The sequence below is a fragment of the Ambystoma mexicanum genome, chromosome 7p (genome assembly GCF_040938575.1).
Source record: "Ambystoma mexicanum isolate Mex_15411 chromosome 7p, UKY_AmexF1_1, whole genome shotgun sequence".
Lineage (NCBI taxonomy): Eukaryota > Metazoa > Chordata > Amphibia > Caudata > Ambystomatidae > Ambystoma > Ambystoma mexicanum.
Window position 1 is genome coordinate 595,511,789 of NC_090939.1, and position 16,364 is coordinate 595,528,152.

Consider the following 16,364-nt stretch of genomic DNA (forward strand, 5'->3'; position numbering starts at 1 on the left):
TTCCTACCTCAACTAGATTATCACCTTGCAAATTAAAAGATATATCGAGTCTCCCTCAATGTTATATCCAGCAATTATATCACTGGATACCGACTACTTCCACTCATGATGAAACAATGGTTCTACGCCACAGTAATAAACAGTAGTTGTTCTTCTTGTGTTCTTTGTGTTGTAGCTGTTAATGGTGGATTATGAGTGAGTAATTTAGGGAGTTACTCTTAGAAAAGGGAGCCCTTCCCATGAGGGAGTCTCTCCCGGTTAGGTGTTTCTTGCCTCTACCACTAGAGAGGTGTTCTGCCCTCCCAAAATAAGTTCACAGATGTCTACATATTACTTATTATTTTTTCGCCAATACACTTAATAGGGAGGCAGTGTACACTTGAACCACAATAATTCACTCTTTCTCAGTTAGATTATAAAAATGGCTTTTACATGGCCGTTTATTAACTCAAATAAATATTACAGAAAAAAGTAAATGAAATAATTGGAAAAAACAAATACATCACCGTTGGCATAGTTTTACACCACTTCATCCGTGCCAAGAACTTCACTGGACAGCTTCCCAGACCAGGTTGGCACAGAGAATCCTCACAACGGGACTAAAAGGAGAAGATGCATCCACCATTTCTCAGCCCAGCTGAAGCTTTTCTCCCTGCCAGCCTAATCGGGTGCCCTCCAATTTAACATTGCACAAATGCGTAATGTTATTTTCCAGAAAGTTCATCTGTTGCTGGCATTTCACGGTCACTCAGGAACCGTGTCACATGGAACACTGCAGGAGGTAAATACACTCTGTTTCTCATGAGAGCCAAAGATCTTTTTGGGCTCCTGCATTGTTATCAGTCAGTAACTCAAAATGATCCTTGAACACAACAAAACTGGCCTAGGGGAAAATAAAGTATTTTTCCAGTGATTCAGAAAATGTCAGAACTCACATTTAGAATGTAGCATTCACTGAGGCTCGAGGAGAATGGACACTACATCCAGAATGCATTTCAAATAGCAGTAAAAGACATTACATTTTAGGGTATCAAATAGCATGCTCACCTCCCCAGCCTCACAGGGAAGGGCCACCCTGGGGAAAAGTGACGGAATCCCGCAATTTGTCACATAATACATTCATTTAACTAGATATTCACATGGCAATGTCTTCTCAGTTATATTGATTCTCAGCTAGGGTGACTGGTCCAGGGTCTGAGGTCATCAGGTGTCTCTACAGGCCATACCCATTGTTATGTATATGAACACATCATTTGTAGGCATATAAATATGATATAGGTATGTTTAAGGCACATAAAACCTGATCCACATCCTTTCTGAACTGCAAAATTAATCTTGCATGTGGGCTTACACTCCCGCTGGCCACTTTTATAGTCAATCTGTTCAATAATTTCCAATTGCTAATTTAAAGCTTGGCACATCTAGGCTGCACAGGAACAAGAAAATAGCCTCACTCCTAGAAATTAACAATATCTAGCCTATGTGCAATGTACCTATTAATCTCTGTTAGATAAACACTTGTTACACTCAAATATAATTTAAAACGGAAGACACCTGTTCTAAATTGTACATCACCAACACATGTTTCAAACTCTTAATCAACGGTCTTCATCAGGGCTTTAAACATCATAATTTAATTACAGATAAAAAATAAAAAAAATAATAAGATAAATCTAAATGTTAATATACAGACCAGTAACAAGCCAGCGATGTATCACAACGTAGCGGAGTGATGACAATATAATACATGAAAAAATAAGAAAAAACATTATCACTCTTAATGTCCCCTTTTGTATTACACATGTAAATCATAATCATTTAAGTATACCCATGCGTATGTATGCTGTCACCCATTGATTCTTTTAACATTATTCCCAAACCATTCCAGTGTCCACCACCAGCACTCAGTAGGTCATATATAAACTCTTTAATGGTCTGAACTAATCAATTCAAAGCAACTAACATGGGTCAAGCATAGTCCTTAATTAATACAATTGGAATTAATTATTAAACAATAAATACCGTTAGGATGTCTTCACTATAGAGATTCCAATTGGTTCTTGAGATGTTGGTTTCAAATCACCTGTTAGTTACAGCTTCTAGCTCTGTCATAAATCAGAAGATGCTTACACTTTTTTCATCACTAACATGAATAGATATAATACACTCATTGGTTCTTACCTACCAATTTCCAATATTACTAACGGTTGTGAACATTCCAATATCCTTTAAATTTTGGTCCTAATTCTTGAAACCTAACCCAAAACACACATGACTCTATGTCAAAATTCACATTACCCTTCGCATTCACAGATTTCCTATTACACAGTGGTGCCATTTCTTACTTAATGGCTCTGTGCCTATTATCAAACCAACTTTCACAAAGTCACAATTTATCTCATATTAAAGCTCTGTCCTCACACCTCTAATCCTATAGTCACCCAATTTGTTAAATTGTCATGTATTACTCTAACATACTAAATTCACATTTCAAAAAGGAAATTCCTGAAACCCTCGCTAAGCACCAACGCATTTCAGCCAATAACTAAATATAACATACATTTGTATTCAATTCTCAGTGGAAAGCGTCACGCACTATACAACATTATTAACAAGATTCTAAAACGTCCTCAAAAAGCATTGCTTTCCCTCAATCCTGACCTTATAACTGCTTCTAATAACCTCAGATCCACTCTATTCTGTAGATGGCGATGATCAGCACGACGTAAGAGCGCAATTTTGTTTCAGCCACATTTTATAATCTGCTACGTGACACATCAAGACATCATCATCCATCCAATTTGCATATATCAACACAACCGCAATGTAAAACAGACCCATTCTTGCACAGAGCTTCATAGTACATTTTAACAGCCTTTGTTACTACTACTACTGAGTTAGATATATTACGATTAACAAAACCGCCATGCAGCAATCGGCGAAACGCTGTAGCGCCATCTTTCACAAACATTCCTTCCACAATAAACTCCTGGAACACCCTGTTCCTCATTATTTCTCTTAAAGGTGTTTAACACAATACGAATCATATAAATTCCCATCCTGTTCAACCGTGTGATGACAAATAAATAAATACTACTGCCCAAAGTCACTAAGGACCTAAAGTGTTCTGTTACATAGCCTGATGGAAATAGCACCTACATAGACACCTAAAACTGTTGATTTGGTTTTGTTGATGGACACTGAAACTTTTCAGTACCTTTCTGTACTGCTCTACAAATCTGCCTCAATGCTTACTAGCACACCAGTTAATACTCTAAAATGGAATTGGTGGAGCTGCATTATTTGTACTGTCAATAGGCCAAAGATATTTCTTCTCACATACTCTATATGTATTTATTTAGGACACCTTCTCCATTGTTATCTTAATAAATATTAAGGCTAATATAACCACCACAACCGGACCACAGGGACCAGACAAAACACGGTTTACAGCAAAACTCATCTGTCTAGAACCAATCACAGAGGAAATATTTGCCACACTGATAAAAGACACCAACCATGCAGGATTTCAAAGGGACCCCTGCCTCCTAGACGTCTTCAAAGGAATCATCAATCAGAGAACCCCAGCAACACGCTTCCGGAACTTAATGAATCTACCACCCAAAGCGGAATAGTATGTCTTCCTTCAAATCAGAAGTTTTTCTGAGGAACCTTTTGGGCGGGGCTTTCCTATAGTTGGACCGCAGCGCCCTTGTTGTGTACGTTTGATTGCCTTTTCAGGGTCACATGGGAAAGTAACAAAGGAGTGCCTGGTTCCTCGACTCCGTGTGGTTTAAGCAATAGTTCGTACAGATACATTGACATATTCCCATGCGCCCACGTTTTACCGAGAAAAGAAGACAAATGACTCCTTTCTCAGTGTTCCAACAAGTTTGTGATTTTAATTTTAGAATTTTAGTTTTTCTGGTGCCCTTTGTGATTACACGTGTTTCAACAAACTGCTTGTCTTTTTCAAATCAGGGCCGATAGTGCTTGTTTGAAAATGTGCTCTTTATTTATATATTTATATAAAGACTAATCTGGGATTTAACCCGTGAAATTAATCCAAAGACCTAAAGAGCACATTTTCAAACAAGCACTATCGGCCCTACTAACGACACTATTGACTTTACTAACCCTTTTCCCTTCCTGGTCCTCATACATAACTGACACCTCTACACCAAATCTGGCACTAGCCACACTCCTCATAAACAAACAGATAACCATTACTATGCCCGCACCTAGAGTGAACCAGACACATAACCCGTAAAACCATCAACAATGCAACTACACACCAAGATGCCGGATTACCTTACAGCCACGACCACCTGTGACTCTGGATCCCCTATGGACACTATCTAACCAGTGCACATGACCAATGTAATACAACCACATAGCACTAACACCAATACAAAACACTACCACACAGCCGCGTCACAGAATCGTACCCATACGGTTACAATGCACGAGGCCCCACCCAAACAACCACATGAAAAACACCACTCACAGATGCCAGTTTCTCCTGGTTCTGAATCTATCCTCTCATCCTTTTCCCCACTAACCCCCAATCCTCTTTTCCTGCAGAGCTACTTGAGTGCCTGGAGAATGCCCCTGTGTGGTAGCGGTGTGCGGTACAAATCAACATAACATAACAGTAACCAGTAACTCACGATGTGGAAGCACTGTGTGGAAATGCCCTGACATGCTGTGTATTGTTCTGTGGTACTTTCTGCCCTGTTACACACCATTCCATGAATGAAAGTCGGGATCCCTTGCTGCCGCCAAACCTGTGTACAGGAGGTCAGCTCAGTGAGTCTTTTAACTTCCTTTAGTCAGTATGTTACAATGGGAATGGGAAACCTCATTCATCCTCTCTGCTTACACAATTAAATTTCATCTGTCATTTATTCTTCACTCCTGTTAATAATTGACAACAGCTCTTTCGGCTTGGACAACACAGATGGAGAACTCTTCTTTGGTGAGACTCACGACACAGAGGATCTTTGTGGCACTGAGGCCTGGCACTTCACTCATTTCTGTCATTCATATAAGCTGAGACAACCACATTTGTGGATAGGCAATTGTATACATCAGATATATGTAGTTAATGAACAGGGATAAACCACAATAGCAACATACAATGGGCATTTCTTCTGTCTCTTCTGAGTCTGTCGTGTCTATGACACACCATTGTGAATGCATGTGGAGGAGTTATGGTGCAATGGTATTTCCGTCCCTCAATTCAAAATAATATTGTGCCTTGTTTGACACACCAAACACAGCCATGGTGTGGACCAGGCAGCCTGCACCATTACAATGGCTTCAAAGTACCACTGCCAAATTATTTGTTTGTGTATCCATTTCGGTCAGGTATGGTTTATACAAGGCATCTTTAATGAGAAAATTGCCATGTAACTCCGGCTTCAGGCAGAATATGGACTTCTGATTGAAACAGAAGCCTTGGACGATTACATACTTGAAGGTCTAAGAAAGGAGTTCATACGTCCATCAAAGTCTCCCCTCTTTATGTATTCATAAAAAGACTTGTGGCTGGGACTCTGTGTGAACTATCAAGGCCTTGATGCCAGGAGTAGCAGACATCAGCATTGATTTCTATTAATGTAAGCTTTGGACGATCACGTGAGCAACAACATCATATACAGTAAGCTGAATCTCCAGGGAGTCTATAATTTGGGAAAGTTGAAATATTAAGATAGCCCTTTAGGCTGCACAGTTTCCCTGTTATGTTACAAAGCTTTGTTAATAAAGAGTTAGAGTCCAATAGGGATATGTTCCTGGTCATCTTTTTGAATGACATCTTGCTATGTACTGCAGAAAATGCCATCACAGACATATATGGAAGATACTCTGGAGACTAAGGGAATTCCAACTTTAAGTGATGCTATCCAAGTGCAAATTCCATATAAGACCACAGCCAAAAGGGATTGGTATTTTCCTTCCAATGACTGTTCCAGCACATTGGCTGGATCCATTGTTTTTTCAATTTTCTATCAATGGTTTATTAGGAATATTCATGTATCGTTGCACGCATTATTCAGAGAACCATGAGGAATAACCCATTTGTGTTATAAAAAGAGGCAGCTGTATCCTTTCAAAGATTGAAAGAATCAAGTTTGCTTTCCACCTATGTAAGCATCGAGATCCTACAAGGCAATACCTCCTAAAAACAGACATGTTTTCTGATGCTCCATATCTATATGAGATACTTCAGAGTGCATATAGAAAACCAGCTGATATACATAGCATTGCCTGGGCTTTCATTCGCTCATGGGTACAGGTAACTGTGCATAATTTGGTGCAGGTTAGTGCAGCGGTGTGGAATTGTATAGGGAACAAAGCTTCGCCAAGCCACAAAACCACAGACAAATGTTGACTTTTGCTGAAATCCAGGTCAAGGGGTGGGGCATCCAAATGTCATGTTCCCACTAATGTCCGGAGAGTCCTAACAGTCACATGCATCAGGATAGCATTTGTGAAACTGCCAGGGCCCGGAGCACGCAAAGAGCTCAGCTTTTTGGTTAAGTCTATAATGTCGTCCTTTTTTAACCCAAATGGCCATGGTCTGTGCGCTACAGCCTCTTCTAAGAGGAACCCTGTATTAGGCTGCGCAATGTGAGTTGAAAAATTAGCGATCGAGATTTTCTCTGGGACCGTATTAGAGGGCCATAAGTTGATAAAATGTATTTTTATTTTTTAAGGCCCATAGGTTCTGCATGTTCTTACTACAAATAGTTCTTAACATATACATATGCTGCACATCATATTGTACTGTTTGGGCCGCAGAATATATCAGCCAATTTGTATAATGCTGTCTTCTTTGTTTGCGTAATGTACCTGTTTGTTCCTCGTGGAGCCCGATTCATTTCCTCATGTCATCTCAGTATTTTTTTTTCCCTCAATCAGGGCTTTATTGAATACATGTAGTCTTAAAAAATCAGGCTTTAAGACCTCCCAAGTGTTTTCTCTAAATCCTACCAGGAGTCTCGAGTTGACCAGGTTCTCCATCCCCAATACTGATTATAGTGAACAAAATGTCATTGGTTTATTGCAACATTGTACAACAGGTTGTCCCATAGACCCACCGATTGGTTGGTATTCTCACCCAACCTTGGATTTTCGACTCGGCTAGCAGCACGTAAGGAAAATGAAACCCAGGTGCTCTTGATCCACAGGCCCAGTAATGGTCCATCAGGACTGCTGTTCTTTGCTTCATGCCTGGTACATCGATAACTCGGCCACACTTGCGGTTCTTTCCAACTTTCACTGTACCATTATTTCTGAAGCATAAATGGTCCTCCCTCATCATCGACCCATGTCAACAATCTTGCAATCTTAGGCTATTGGGTTTTGCATTCCTTTTCCGCATTTGCCAAAGCTACTTCTCATTGTCCGGTAAATACTTTTGCTCTGCACACAACCAATCCTTGAGGCCATCTATTAGGTCATGTGGGAAGTGGAGCCGAAGGATCCCATCCCTCCTAATTCACCTTCCGTAAGCTCAGCATCCATGGCCTGTGCTCCTGGAACATACGCTGCAGTTCAAATATTTCCATGCGGTTGGCTAACTGTTTTCCCTTGTATGTGTTCTGTAAGTGGGTCAATAGTGATTGCAGCACGTCTTCGGAGAAACTGTTGTTAGGCGGCAATGGCCTCGCTATTTTCCCTTCTCTGCTCTTAGACCATTGTATACTATATTTCACTATCTTGTCTTTATACAGAGTGGGGTCTTGCAAAGATGGTGTATGGGTGTTACTGCCCTGCTATACATGGTCCCCATCCCACCATATGAATACATAACAACCTTTTTACCTGACCTCTAGTCGAGGGTTTCGATGTCCACTGTCAAGATAGGAAAAAAGGGGTTATAGTATAATCCTTATCGCTCTGCTTCACTGTACAGCCCCACCTTCACCAGCACTGCCATTGTCCTGCACACCACCTTAAACATGCACAGGTGCCCTTGACGCACTGCACTCGCCTCTCCTCCAATCCCAAGTCCACAATGCTAGCTAGCTCATTACTGATGTAACAAACTGTCCAATGCACCAACCTATGGGTGACATCACTAAGCTAAAGTTCGAGCAGATGAATAGACAATTTGTCCACGCAGAACAATTACGCGTTGCTTCAACTCCACACAAAACCCATCAAACCCCCAAACCGCACAGTTGTCTTCCCACCTTCAGGGTGGAGTAAACTCTTTATTCTTGTGATTGACTGCACCCGCCGCGTTGCCTGACGTGTGAGATGCCTCTTTCCAGGAGGCTTAACCAGCAAACAACCTTCTGAAATCTAGGATAGCTCCAGCTAGCCCCTACGGGAATTCATCATCTATGCCCCGAACTAAAACATCCAACTCATAGGAATACCACATATATGCATATTTCCACAGTCCAAGACTATCGAGCCTATGGTCCCTGCTTATCACCGGAGCCCTTTGCCTCGCTACTCGAATGTTTTCTAAACATAAAAAAGGGACTTCTACCTCCAGTCAGGTCCCTACCACCATGCACGTGCTAACACAACTCCAATACCGGAAGTGATCACAATTTACATCTCCCTCCTCCCGCATACATAAACCCACCCACACAACACAGTGGCTGTTATGTGGACCGCAACTTACGTTCTTCTGTGTTTGCCGATGCTGCTCAGCCGCTGTTTCCCCATTAACTGCTCGTCTCGCCCCTCTGGACTGCATTGACACCTCGCGGACCGCGGGCGGGATACATTTCTCAAGACGGCTCCCGACGGCCTATCTGCAGTTGTGCTGTCCGGTTATCTCGCAATTCCCGTGAGGGTCCTGCAGCCTTGCGGGTCCGATTGGCTAAGGAGGTGGCTTCTGGCTGGGATGACGTCACAAATGATCACGCTGGGGCCTAACCATAAAAAATATTATTGGGAGGGATTGGTTAGGGGACCATGTCTACTTATAGAAGGTTTATGGGTTAGTACTTCATTGCTGTCTCATATCTGTAAGGAAACCCTCAAACTACCTGTACATACATATAATGCTGATTATAGTGACCAACATGGCAGCAGATTGCTCTATGCAACATTGTATAGTAGGTTGCCCCATAGACCCACCGTTTGTTTGGCATTCTCACCTAACCTTGGACTTTCAACTCAGCTAGCAACACGTGAGGAAACCGAAACCCAGGTGCTTGAATCACATCAGATTGCTCCCCACTTTCCCAATTAGTCCATCATCTCTCATCAGTCCCACCATGAGCCAATGTTTCCCATCTGTAGTTGACCTTGTAGCATGTTCTCTGTTCTAGGACATTCAATGGAGTGAAAGCACATCAGTATCTTCATTTGAGGATCAATGAACAGCCCTTGCCTTTGACTTCTGAGTCACTTGTAAAGAGGCCCGAATTTGTCCATTTCAGTCTTTTATTTACTGGTATTTGATTTAAAGATACTGGGTGTCATTGCTCCTCTTGGCCTTTAGAGACTTGCTCACTCTACCTTGCATAAACGGTATGCACTTTTAATTGTCCAATAATTGGCTCTTGCAAATGTATTCTCTTTAATCATAGAGAAATATGTCTTACGTCCATGACTCATCCATCTGCCTCCCTTTGTGCTTTACAGCTATTTCTTAAAAATAACATCCGTGATCCCAAGCCAACATTGACTCCTGTTTGTTTTGCACGCAAAGCTGTTCTTCCAACACCTCCTGACTCTTCAATCCTGACCGGCTTCTGGGGTAGTTGAATTGGATATTGACATGGGCCGGCGTCCATTTGCCAATAAAGGACATCCTTGCCACGTTATATATTCCTCTATAGCAAGCTTCTATGTATCTTTTCTACCATGCGTTACTGTGTATTTACACTTACTGGTCAGAAAGTTACTTTATCCTAGGTTGCAGTGATGTGCTGCTTATCTAGGCTTAGGGGAAAGACGGAAGAGGCTTGCCCTATCTAATCCAGGCAATGGGCAAATTTCTCAGTAACATAGTTAAAAAACACACTACTAGGGGGCACTGAATGTTATACCCCAAAGTGTGATGGAGGCCATGCAGGATAGTCATTCATTTTTTATTTATTTTCCTTTTTAGTGACCCCACAATGAATTTAAAACAAAATCTTAAAGTTAAAAGCACAGCTCCAAAGATCATGAGCTATCTCTGTTTTAAGTGTGAGTTCTACATCAGTGTTCTCCCAGGTGGTATCAGATTACCACAGGAACCACAAACAGGCCTGTTTCACACATTGCCTGGATTAGGTATGGCAAGCCTCTTCCGTCTGTCCCATAACCCTAGATAAGCAGCACATCACTGCAACCTAGGGCTTAAACAACTCAGGATGGCTTAGCTAGTATGGTTGGATGGCAATATAGGCTGCACACATTGACAACATTAAAATGAAAGTCAACAAAGTCATAGACCTGTGTGTTCTGTGTGTGAACATGTGAGGGTACAGTTACAGGTCAGTTACCCACCCCTATTCCCCTAGTGTGTTTTATTTTTTTCTTCCTGATCTATGCTCAGACACCAGGGCTCATGGCAAATGGACCCCACAACGAACCTATTTTCACATGAACCACCTGTATATCAGACTATAATGGGCAACCCATTATATAATGTGTATTTTTCTAGCACAGATTAATTTAGGTTTAATATATTTTAATGTTGCATACATGTTAAATAACCTTAGTGGTTCTATTTTTTACTGTTTTTTGACTTTAATTTCTTTTATTGATTAATCTTAAATGTTTTGTAATTTTTTCAAATTACAGGACCTGTGGTAGCGGCCCTGTAGTTATGGTTAAGTTGCTGAACCCATAGAAAGAGCACTGTTTGGGTGGCTTATAACTTTGCCCCACCTAGGATGAATCCTTACGAAACTTTGCAAGAAACATATATGGCTTCGTCAAAGTGATTCTGCAAAGTTTGATGAGGTTTTGTCAAGGTGGGCCAAATGATACTCACGCGGCGTGAGTATCATTTGCCCCACCTTGGCAAAACCTCATCAAACTTTGCAGAATCACTTTGACGGAGCCATATAGTCACGCCTACACCAGATTTGCAGCAGGAGCAGCGGCTTGGTTCCAAAAGCGTGCTTTTGTAAATTTGGTGTAACTCCGTCCAGTATTTTTTTTTATAATGACCATAAAGTAGATTTAAAAAATGTGTGATATCTGGGTATGGTCCGCAGACTCATTTCCATGCTTGGTCCGCGGACAGGCCTCCAATTGGCAAAGGGTCGACGTGAGGTCTGCGGACATCAGACGCGCCGGCTGATTGGATAGTGCAAAGTGTGAGGTGCGTCATATTTTTGGGAAATGCCTGCCATGTTGTATTCACGGACAGCGCCTGTTGTCCACGAACATCGCAGTAAAAACATATAAAAAAACACAACACTGCACTTGTCAAACTAATCAAAGAATCTCTGAGGAGGTGAGTTGTGGTGTTTGTTGGATGGTAGATGGCCATAAGAAGCCAACAAATGAGTGTGTTTTGATGTCCGTGAACAGTCCGGGGCAGACCTGTGAAGTTCGTGAACATCAAAGATATTCGGGGACATCTATGCTTACTTGTCCACAGCAGGGATGGTGAAAATCACATTTTGGATGGCTTATAACATTTGCATCACTCAATGAATTCCATTCTAGACCTGACTTTGAATAGTTATGCAAAGTGTGGTGCTGTTTGTCAAGAGGGAACAACATTAGATGGGGGGGGTCGCAACATATTTGCAAGGCTTATAAATGTGGTGACATTTGGCAAATCTGCACATCAGGCTGCAAAAGGATGGTAGACCTAGATATGGATGTATTTGCAACGTTTGGTGGGATTTTGTCAAGAGGGGGCAAAATTAGAGGGGGTCTCAACATTTTTAGATGGCTTATAACTAGAAAAAAATAAAACATGAACGAATTTGCAGCAAACTCGTGTAAGGCGCATTGGCAAGGACCTGAAAGCATGGTTTTGCAACTGTGTCAGTGTTTTATTTTTTGAAAAGTGTTATAATTTAGGAACAAAAAATAGTGATATACCCTTGGTGACTGAGGTATAGCCTGTGGCCATGGGCAGTGGCCACGCCATGGCCTAAAACTCAGACAATCTTGCTACTGGCCATGACCACGAGGGACCAGCAACGGGGTTAAAGTGGGCATGGCCACCAGGGACCGGCTATGTGAGAAAGCTTTTCGAAATTAGGATAGGTTTGAATGGGAAAAAAATGAGCTTGTGGTTACAGGTTGGAGTGCTGAATGGGAATGCAGCAATATGCACGAGGAGGGTCAGCAAGAACTTGAAAGCATGGCTTTGCAGATATGTCCCGTGTTTTATTTTTTTCACACAACAAAAGTGATATAACATTGGTGTCTGGGCAAAGGGCCTGGTTGTTAGCAAGGAGAAATGTTTATTGTAATTTGGTTATTGGCAGACTGGATTACAACAAACTAGCGCGACGAGCATTAGCAAGGATCTGAAAGCATGTTTTTGGAAATATTTGTTGTGTCTTATTTTTCAAAAGTGTAAGAATGTAGAAAGTAGAAAAACTAGTGATATACATTTGGTGTGTGGGTAGTGGGCCTGACCGTCAGCAAACACAAATGTGTACTCTGATTTGCTTACTGGGGAATGCGGCGTGGCTGAAGCCGATGCCCCATGGATTTGAAGACTGGCCATGGCTGCAAGTCATGAGCACTGCCCATTGGTTACATTATTAGGGTATATTGGACACTGAGCTAGATTGCAGGCTAGGTGCAGGGAATAATAGGGGTGGTTTGGTTTGGCTGGGGTCATGGTGGAGCCTTATTTTGTAGGCAATTGAACAATGATTTCAATCCCCAGTATGCGCTGCTGATAGCGACAGACATAAGTATGTGTTGCAAAAAATGTTTCTTAAAGGAGGCTTATAGTTCTTTCATATGTATGAAAAGAGGAATTATTAATAACTTATATACAGTGATGTAAGACCATGAAACCCTTTGAGTTATAAAAACCTATTAAACTGACAAAAAAAACTTGTTAAAGGGAGGTTACGGTTCAGATGCATCTCACCCTTGGGACTCCTCTGCTGCTGTAGTTAGCCAGTGGCGTCCCACTTTGGCATCCCTTGGCATTTCCCTCCTGGGTTCTCATGAGCACTTGACCATTCGTACTGCTACTTCTATTTATTAACTTCTCCCACTGCACAATGCATATGTGCATTTATTGGAGCATTTTGTAAATTTGTTTGTATAAGTAAGGGCAATGCACATGCAAAAGATTTGTAGATGATTTTTAAGTGGCAGTTAGTGTGTGGACGCTTAGTATTGTCATATAGGGTTAAATGTACACTTTTTGGAAGTGAATGGTGGATAGATGTGTGACTGTTTGATAGCAGGCTTTGAGGGAGTGTTACAAATATAACATTAAAAAGAGTAGAAGGGCTGCCCAGTGTGATGCTGTGCACGTGCCATCCGGGTCTTTTAATGATCCATGGCCTGGAAAGGGGGCTGTGGAGACCGTGGATAGTTATAAAGGTTTATTGATTATGGTCCTTATTGTATGCTAGAAAAAAGTATTTAGGTCAAAAAATTGTTTCTGTCCGTTTATATTTTTATGTAGTATACAACTGTCCATTAACACGCCTGGCGGGGGAGCCAGCCAAACAGTTGGCTAGGAATGCAGGCTTTAATCGCTGGTACAAGCCCGTGTTCCAAGCCGCCCAATGGCTGGCTCTCCCCACCACTGTCTTCCCCCTACACTCCGACCCATACAGAGCCCTGCCTTCCCTTTCAATGGTGGCATCCTGGAAAAGGCTTTTCCTTCCTATAGTGGGACGCCACATGCGCCCCGCTCTTACTGGTTACTGTTTTGGCAACCTGGGGTGCTAATGGTCTCCATCCCCCATTGCAGGGGCTGGAACGGGGATAATGGCCCGGAGCCCTTGTTATTCTCCTTTGCTTCACTTGGGCCGATAACTGGGGCTGCTGGGTCGTTATCCCTGTTCCAGCCACTGGAATGGGGGATGAACGCCACATTATTTCCGTTAGCATAACACAAAATGCTAATGGAAATGTTGGAGAATCTTAATGAGTCTATCTACTTTATTGAGAAAGGTAAAGTAAATGGAGTCTATAGATTATTTGTTTTTAGTTCTATTTTTGAACTGTGAAAGGTGGTTCCTAAAAGAACCCTTTTTTTTTGTTGCAGGCGATGTCAGTAAGTAATTTGGGAAGGGGAATGAGGGACTAGGCACCAACTACTAATATGGAGGGGTAGGTGGACAGGGGAAGATGTTGCGTGTGTGTTACATTTAAGGTAGGGGGCAGTGTTTCTCATGCTCCTTCATTACAGCTTTAAAACCACTTCAGGAGTGCTCCCCCCCTGCAGTGTGGTGTGTTTCAGTATATACAGAGTACTGTTGTCTTCGAAAGATATGAATCAACAGCCTCTTTTGTTGCTTGCAAGGTAGCTGGTGGGATTTTGTGTCTCAAAGAAGTAGGCTAGGTGGTTACAATATTGGTTGAGGAAGGTGAGGTGGACGAAGACAGCATACTACTTGCTAAGAAAGGAACAACCTTTCTGAGAGCATTCCGGTAATGTATTTTATGTAGGGGTGTACTGAACTTCGGCTTCGAATAAGTATTCGGCTGAATTCGGCTGAAAAAAAGGTATTCGCTCCGGCTGAATAGTTTCTTGCTATTCGGCTCTTGCCGAATACTTTGACATTCTCATTTGAATGCAATACAACAAGAACTCAGAAAGGCAAAAATAGACTTCAGTTTGCAAAATTGAATAGAATTAGACCAGACACTTAGTCACAAGACCAGACAAATTGCTAGCGCAAAGCTGTAAAATGTCTTATATTGTAAGTTGCTTGTTAGGGCATGTTGTGTTACAGATTCTTAGACATAAAAGGTGGTCATCTTTTATACTTACCCTGCAACAATACAGGAAAATCATCTTTTTTGGTGAATGTTTATATGCAGTGTGCACTTTTTTCAGTTGGAAAAGACAAACTGAAAGAAATCTGCATATTTCACTTTAGGATACTTTCAGTTCCTGTCATGTCACTTCCCATTGCGTACGTCATAGTGCCCCCTTTTCTTTTTTTAAGGACTTGAGTTCTGAGTTTAACATTATCTGATATTTTATCAGGAATAATAAGTTACATATGTTTGTCGATTGGCGCGAAGGAGTGGCGAGGATAAGAGAAAAGTGAGCAGCATTTGTTTGGGTGGGGTGAACAGTTGTGAGATGGAGTTTACACATTTCAGATTTCCTCTTGACTTTTGTCTTGCCTGAGCAGACATGAACCAACTTATACATTTCTATGTGAGCTGCAAAGAAGTTTCAAAACTCGACTGCATCAACTTTGCAACTGGATAGAGAATGCAATGCATCTGATTCACAAAGGCAGTTGTAAATTGCAATATCCATTTTGTTCATTGCAACCTAGTCCTTTTGCATTTGTGAAGCCTCCTACTTTAACTGGCACTGTTTTTAAATGTGCAACAAACTTCTGTACATTTGGTTCCTTCATTTTGGTTAAATATGCTTTTCTTATGGCTTTTATACTTTAAATAAAGATGCTACAATTATTACAATGAAGAGAAATAAAAGTATAAAATGCATTTAAAATGGTGCTTTATTTGTTTTTTTAATAAGTGTGTTTTTTTCAAGTTTGGAACATGATTTATTAAATAAAGCAACTATTCGGCTTCATATTCGGCTTTTGCCAAATAGTTGATAAACTATTCAGTATTCGGCCAATACTAAATATGCTATTCGGCACAGCCCTAATTTGGTGTGACTGTGCATGGAGGTGGTTTCATAGGAGGGCATAAATAAATAAATAAACTAAACAAAACTAAACTGTTCATGGTATTCCTCGACTGAGTAAAGCATTGCACTCAGTGCATTTTAATTTGGTAGCTTTAGCCTTTGGTTCATTCCCAACAGTGGTAAAGAACTGCCACACCCATAATTCTCTCTGGGTGCTAGATGTAGGCACTTCCTCTTCATTGTCGTTGGAAGTACTGTGCTTTTTTTGTTGTGTATGTCCTCCAGCTGGTGGTGGTGGTGGTGGCTCAAGGGAAGGAGGGATGCTAATAGCTGATGCCATTTTTAGGATGAATAGCAGTGTTGCTAATATTCTTCCAAGTATGTGCACTGTGCTAGATTGTTCATGGATAATCAGTAAGAATAGGTGTAGGGGATGTGCAAGGGTACATTTTGAGCTTGAAAGTTCTAAGATCAACAGGAAATGCAGTTCTGAACTGTTCGCAAAGCACAGACGTGTTTGTGAACACGTCATCATGCTGCGTGCGTATGTGGTCATGTGACACTGTCTGGAAAGTCTGCGATGGCGTCAGAAATTCTCGGACGTCCACAAACACAG